This window comes from Tenrec ecaudatus, unplaced genomic scaffold (assembly GCF_050624435.1).
Source record: "Tenrec ecaudatus isolate mTenEca1 unplaced genomic scaffold, mTenEca1.hap1 Scaffold_257, whole genome shotgun sequence".
NCBI lineage: Eukaryota > Metazoa > Chordata > Mammalia > Afrosoricida > Tenrecidae > Tenrec > Tenrec ecaudatus.
This window is the reverse complement of record NW_027458748.1, coordinates 32,112-39,942: the sequence shown is the minus strand read 5'-3', so window position 1 is coordinate 39,942 and position 7,831 is coordinate 32,112.

Below are 7,831 nucleotides of genomic sequence, written 5' to 3'. Positions count from 1 at the left end.
AAACAGTTTCTTTCCACGGACGACTAGCGGCTCTGTCATATCCATGTCTGGTGTTCAACACTTGGCGACAGAATCCAGCCCGCTGGGTTTGGGTGGGGTCTGTTTCTCACCCATGCTTGGCTTGGGATTGTTCTATGGCATCCACAAAGTGGAGTCCTTTCCTTTCTGATGTCCCGAGAAAGCTGTTTTCTCCTTTTTCTCTCTCTGGCCCTCTTCCCAAGAACCCTGGGGTTCACTCTGCTTTCCTCTGGTTGATGTTTCTCAGGCAGTTACTTGACCTTGGTTCATCTACTGCAGGTGACCATTAGCAAGGAACTGTACCGTCCTTGGATGGTATTGTTCATGAGCTAGGCTGCGAACTACGGGTTAAAGGTTTGAGTTCACCCAGAGGTGCCTTCCAAGAAGGGCCTGGTGATATGCCTCTGGAAAAATACCCACCCCAGCCATGGAAAATTCTAGGGACCGGACTTCTCTAACACAGTTGGGCTCTCCATGAGTCCGAGTTGACTCAATGGCAATTGGTTGCTGGTATTCTTGTAAGTAGAAGACAACAATCTTTAAGCAGTCCCTCTTGGATTCATGGGAGGAGGATGGCTTCCTCTGAGAGAACTTCTCAGGGCTCCAAGGGCTCAATGATCTTACAAAAAATGAGAGAAATGATGAGCCTGATGACAGATGATATTGCTATGCAGGCCTCGTCTCAGGATGCTCAAGTTTCCAGGTCTTTCCCTGACTCACAGTGGAGCCCTGTGAGGTTCCAAATAGAAGGGCACCCTTGCTCCCAGGACCTGGAGCCTTGCAGCTGAGCAGAGCAGTCATGATGAGAAAGAGGACCCAAGGGGGAAGTCAGGGGCTGCTTCACTTGTCTCAGTGTCAAGCAAACAAATGTTTTCACAGGAAATTTCTCTTCAAGTGTGTTCTGATTTCTTGAAGGAAATCTTTTTCTGAACCATTTCCTCAGGGGAAAACCACTCAACTACCTCGGGAAGGAAGATTTTTCTCCTTCCAAGCTTACCAGGCTGTACTAACTCACAGAGGAGGTGTGACTAGCAGGCAATGAAACTGATTTCCAGACTCCTATGAAAATCAGCAAGTGCTCGGCTGCTAAGTGAAAGGTCGGCAGTTGGAAAACCCCAGCTGCTCTGCAGGAGAAAGTGGTGGCTGACTGTGTCTGATAAGATGACAGCTTTGGAAACCCAATGGGGCAGTTCTCCTCTGTGTTCTACAGTTGCTTTGAGTTGGAGTGGACGTGACAGTGATAGATCTGATCTTTTTCCCCATGAAAATCAGCTTTCACGAATACATGTGCATTCATGGATGTCTGTGTCTGCTTTGGCATGCATGTGCACATATGTGCCTATTTGCACGTGGATGAATACGTCTGTGAATGTGCGCGTCTCTATTTACTTTGCCATGTGTGCGCACGTGTCTGCCTTTGTCAGTATGCATGCGGGCTCAGGCAGCATAAAGAGATCACAGAGAAACTTGGAGAGAAAGAGAAAAGTAACCTATTTTCTCATGGGTCTCCCATACCTGACAGTCTACTGGCATCCACCGCCACGAAGACCAGAGGTCACTTCATGCCATGTGTCCAGCTGCCCATTGCTGGTTGAGGTCAGTCACCAGGGAGGCAAGTCAGACTGGCCTCGCCAACCTACCACCCACCTGCAGGAGTGATTCCCACCATCTGTCCCGGAGCCCCTCCCACCTTACTCAGCCTCCCTAGACCTTGAGTGAAAGGCGTTTCCAACGTTTTTACATAAAGATTTCTGAGATTGACTGAAGAAATGATTTCATTTGACAAAACATGAAGCTTTGAATTTAAAGATTTGAGGCAAGTGCCCTCCAGAGAGGGGGACACAGGACGGGGCCATGCTCCCTTCCGGTATGCACAGGGGTTGCTATGAGTTGGAACCAACTTGATGAGCACCTGCCAGCAACAACAACAACCAGAAGTTGTCCAAACTTCTGTGGCCTCAACTCGGAAATGAGAATATTAATATTGCCTCCTAGAAAGAACTCAAGGTATGTACAATTGGTTCATAGGCGTTTGGAAAGTGAGTACATTAAGTGGACTGATGACATTGATAAGGCAAAAAGAAACTGAGAAGGTCTCACTAACAGGTGCTTTCATATCTGTAACCAGTAGATTCCTTCCTTCTTCATCTCTTGCCATCTTAATCAGCTCCCACACTTTCCAGGCAGCTTGAGGGATTAAATGTTCAGTCTGGTCCTATTATAAGCCTCAGCCTCAGAATCAGAGGCTTTACCTCAGGTTTGAGGAGCTATACTGGGAATGAGGGAGAGTAACCTGTCTTTTCTATTGCTCTCCTATCGCTCCCTCTTCCCTAGCCCTTCCCTGTCTCTGGGCCTGCCTTTCCTCCCTAGAGCAGTGGCTTCCGGGAGAAGGGGATGGAAACAATGAGCACGATGAGCACATTCCTGACCAGGCCTCTTACCATGCTATGTTCCAACCCTCTCTTGGAAGGGCCTCCACGAAGTCCTCTCATGTCATCTCACAATAACTTGTTAGATACCATTGAGTGAGCTCCTGACTCATAGCAAAAGTACACACAAGAGATTGAAGCACCACCTGGTCCTGCACCGTCCTCACAATGGTCCTTGTGTGTGAGCCCATGGTTGCAGCAGTGTGGAGGAGATCCTGTCCAAGAAGGCTGCCAGTGGGTGGGAGGGGCTGCAGCTTTCAGAGACTTTGGAGGATGCCAAGGTGGATAGTTCACGGCGTATCATATGAGGTCAGCCAGCGGGCCTTGGGGGCCCTTCCCATTATCCATAGATATATGAAATAAATGGAGGCCCTCAGCAAGATGGGCTGCAGACACCTCCAGGATTCACTTGATCCTTGGCAAGTTCCCTTAGCCTTAGGACACCACCTGCTGGAACTGTGGCTTTGCTGCCTCTCCTGGCTCTCAACTTCCCTCCTAGAGGACTCCAGCCACCCTTCTCCTTCCAGATCCTTCCAGCAGGAGGCAGATATTGGTCTCTATGCTTTTGCATGTGGCCAGTTTTCTAGGGACAGATCAGCCTCTCCCAAGAATTTGGGTTCACCAGAGTGAGCGTGCCCACAAGTCTGCAGAGCGTACGGCCAGGCCTCTGAAGAGAGAACTGCTGGAAGATTTGCCCCTTTTCAAAAGCGCTAATTCCACAGTTGAGAGCTCATCTCCTGGGGACTCAGCTTGAGTCTCAAGGAGCACATCCCCTTTGACACTGCTGGCAACTCGAGGTGCTGTGGGTCATGTTCTTGCCTTTGAGGAGTGCAAGGGAAATGCTACAATATGTCCCTTCACATGAACCACCAATCCTTATCTGGAGAACTCTCCGAGATGACAGGGATGGGAGGGAGATGTTTCTGGGGCACGCTTTCACCTGCACATCTCTCAGGTGAGTCAAACATTTGACCCCCAAAAGTTGAGTATGATGGTGAGAGTTCAGGCTGGGAGATAGAGTGTCTGGGTTCAAATCAAGAGACTGCACATCTCAACTCCCATGGTTCTCCTGCATAAAACCCAAGCCAAGCAGTTTATCACTTCCCTGCTGAGCATCCTACTGAGGCCAGCTAAACTCATTCTTTGCTGATGACAACGTTGCTTGTACCAAATGGCTTTGCCATGTAGCCCTTAGCAATGGCCAGAAGGGCTGCTCATCAAACCGCAGAGCAGGGCTTCTGGCGCACACGTTAAGAAGGGGGCTATTCACAACAAAGTCGGTAGTTCAGAACCCACTAGCTGTTTCTCTGGAGAAAAACTGTGGCTGTGTGCTTCCATAAAGATGCCCATCCATGGAACCCCCCTGGAGAGGGCCATGATGAGCTGGAGTGAGCTCTACAGGAGTGGGATTTTTTACTGTGGATGTAATCCCACCTGGGCAGAGATTTTCTTTGTGACATTAAAGAGGCTGTACCTTACACCAATGACTTGGCTGATACAAAAGGATTCAATTCAACACTGAAGCAAACCAACTCCAAGGGAAGAAGGCAGAGAGCTCCAAGGACCACCAACCATGGAGGTTTTTGAAGTCAAAACAAGAATACCGCCCATGAGCCCTCAGCCCCCAGGGATGGACAAAGAGAGCCTGCCCATCAAGCTGGTGCACTGGCATGATGCTGTCAGCCTCCGGTGCTGTGAGAACATTGACTTTGGTGTGTTAAAGGCACCCACTTGCGGTATGTTTGTGATATCAGCGTGTGGAAACTATGGCAAGCCCCCCTCCCTGCCTCACAGCAGCAAAGCCTTGGCATTAAAACCCCGTGCCTTCTGGGGCGTTTGTCAGCTGTGAGAGGGCAGTAAATGCCCTTGGCTTTTCTGCTCCTTGTTGCGACTTCCCGCGGAGGCAGGGAGCAGAGGATGTGAGGTTGGAATCTGTTTTGTTTCATCACTACCCTTTGTCATCTCTCTGAACACTGTCATGTGCTCCTCACCAGTGCTTCGCCCTCTCTATCACCAAGCCATGTGCTCTTTAAAACATGCACACACACACACACACACACACACACACCTGATGTTCACATTTTGAGGCACATTTGTCTTTAATTCACTAATAATAACAATAATTATTCAAAGCCACTTTACCATCTGAAAAGAAATCTCTATGCATACACTTAGATCATGGATGCCAACTGCCTTCTTAAGAACATTTCCCAATGAAATATTCAGCAGGGATTATATTAAGCCTGAAGCTGTTCATCCAGTTTGTGTTAATCAAAACAAAAACAAGAGACGAAGGGATCCAAAAGGACATGTAAGATCATAGACTGAAAGTAGCCCCATCGAGCACCAAAGGCTTGTCCAGAAGGGCAGAGCCACAGGTAAAAGCTACGTCTCTCTGGAGTTGCTGGCATTTAACTAGATGCAAAATGTCAATGCAGGAAATGGCTTGCCCAATGCAAATACTAACAAGGGAGGCATGTGTTCTTGTGTAAATGGAGCTTTAGCCAATCCGGGCCTTCAGGATCCAGCTCCCATCGCAGCATCCACGGGAAGCACCAGGGGAATGTTCCGTTTGCTTATTTTCCCTCTCTTTGCTAAGAAGAAAAAGTGCCTTTGTGGCCTAGTGGCTACAAGTTGGGCTGCTAATTGCTATATCAGCAGTTTGAAACTACCAGCTGCTTTGTGGGAGAAAGATAAGGCATTCTGCTCCCATAAAGAGTTCGAGTCTCAGACACTCACAGGGGCAGTTCCACGCTGCCCTATAAGTTGGCTGTGAGTCAGCATGGATTCGATGGCAGAGAGTTTTCTAAGAGTAAGAAGTATCTAGGGGTGTAAACAGTTAATGAGCTCTGCTATTAAGGGAAAAGTTGTCATTCCCAACCCACTTAGAGGAGCTGTGAAAGAGAAGCCTGGCAATCTTCTTCAGAAACCTCGGCCATTGAAAAGTTTATAGAATGTATTGACCTTGGTTGTTAAATAGATCCAGGTATATGGTGGAGCATACAGGGACCAATGTCAAAAATCTCTGAGACAGATGCAAAAACTGTGAGGGAATGAGTTGTTGAGCCTGGGGGATCAGGACCATCGTCTCTGGGATTTTCAAAGTTCCTGAGCAATCAGGAAAGGGGCAACAGTTGGTCTCTCCCCATCCAGAAGACAGCAGAAGAGGAGAACTGATTGGGCACAATGAATCAATGACTAGTGACTCAAGCAACGATCACCCTCCACCACTGGAGACCAAAAGAACTAGATGGTGCCTAGCTCTCACTATCGACTGCTATGAAAGAGATCACATTAGAAGGGCTTGATTAGAGTAGAAGGGAAATGTGGGGCAAAACTCAAAATCATGATAAAACACCAAGCTTACTGTTTGGATAAAGGCTGGTGAAATTGCAAGACTATGGTGCTTAGTTACCCTGCAGGTCTGGAACTGAACTCATCATGGCTCGATGTTCAACCAAACAATAGACAGGTCTATAATGGGAACAATGACATTAGAGACATACAAATACCGTAGAATAATAGATCACATGAGATCAAAAGACAGCATTCCCCCAAGAACGAAGTTCAAAAAAGTTGAGAATGAAGGAAGCTTGGAGACAAGAAACAAGAAGATGTGGGGGAAGTGATGGTACATTGTGGGAATTGCTATCAATGACATGAAACAAAATGTGTATGCGTTGTTCAATGGCCAGCTGAGCTGCTCTTTAACCTTCACCCAAATCACAATAAAAATGTTTTTAATCAAAGAAAACTTCATGGTTCACTTCTACTCTGACACACACGGGGTGATGAGGAAATAGTGTCAACCGGGTTTGCTGTGGTCCAACCACCAGACATGTGCTTATGGGAGAAAGAGCATGCTGACGCTGGCAATACCGAGCAGGACCAAGATGGTTTTATTTGCCTGCATCATGAAGATGGTAGCCCTGGTGGTGAGATGATTCAGAGCTCAAGTGCTAACCAAGAAGCCACCCAGTTTAAACTCACCCAGCCCTACTGAAGGAGATTTCCCTCCTCAAAGGTGTTGTTGGTTGTTATGTGCCATTGAGGCGATTCTGACTCCCTGTGACGGGAAGGAAAGGCACACTGTGCTATAGTGTAAGGGTTTTCAGCGGCTACTTCCTCTGAAGTGGGCAGTGGAACCCTTCTTTGTATTCTGTTCTTAGCCTGGAAGTTTCCCTGACACCTCTTCACTTCGGGTAACCCTGCTGGCATTTGAAATACCAGTCACGTGGCTTCCAGCATCACAGTAACACACAACTCACCACAGCACCACAAATGGACAGACATCAACAGGATAGGAGTCTTCATGGGAGCAGGCAGTCACGTCTTCACTCTCTCAATGGGGATCAGTGAGTTCAAACTGCCAGTCTCTCTGTTACAGCCGCACATGCAACCACTGTGCTGCTAGGTACATTTCCCTAAAATTCTGCCTAGAAAAATCTGTGGAACAGTTCTTCTCTGTCACAGAGGGTCACTGTGAGCCAGGATGGGCTCTGAGACACACAAATGCAACACCATGAAGCCACCTTACTCTGTCCTGCTCTTATTTAACTCTATTCTTTTTTGAGCTATCTTTTCCATATATTCAGAAGAGACTGGCACTGAGCAGTGTTAATTCCACCAAGGCCAGGAAGGAGATCAAAGAGTCACAAAGGACTATCTCTTTGCTCTCATGCCACTGCACTAAGGAGGCTTGGGTGGCAGCTGGAAGCTGCACATTTCACTCCCTGTCCCTACACTCTTGGCTGAGTCTCCTCAGAGTGAGACTGCCCCTTTACCCAGCTCACTGCATTGGCTGTCTTGCTCTGAAAAGAGAATTCGCACATGTGAGTCTGACTGGGTGACAGATGGGAATCTTAATGCTGCTCTTTGGAATATGAAAGGCCTCGGATCAGAGTGCTGCAGGGGAGTGATGTCTGCAGAAGACCTGCTGGTCTCCCAGTTAGAAAGAAGCCTTCCCCTTTGCCTCAGAGGTGCGTTCACTGTAGGTGGCAAGTCAGATCCTTGGGCTGGCACTCTCAGTAAACAGATCATATGGGCACCTTGAGAAGTGCTTGCTCACTGACCCAGTTCCCGAAGGATGTAAATATACCAACCAGGATGACTAAGGACACCAGTGCCTAGAATGATCACATTCTTTGCATGTGGACAAATGAGGTGGGCAGCCACCTGCGCTGATGGTGGCTGCACAGTGTCTGGAATCACACCTGGCTAGGTGGACCATTGAAAGAGTTGGTGACATGATAATAGCGAGTACACCCCCTTGCCAGTAAAGCTGAGGAAATGGCATTTGAGGAAGCAGGGGCAGCCGGGTCGCCAGCATGAAGTCAGCGAGAATGTTGCTTGTGCCTCCTTTGTTCACTGGTGGCTGCTGGCAT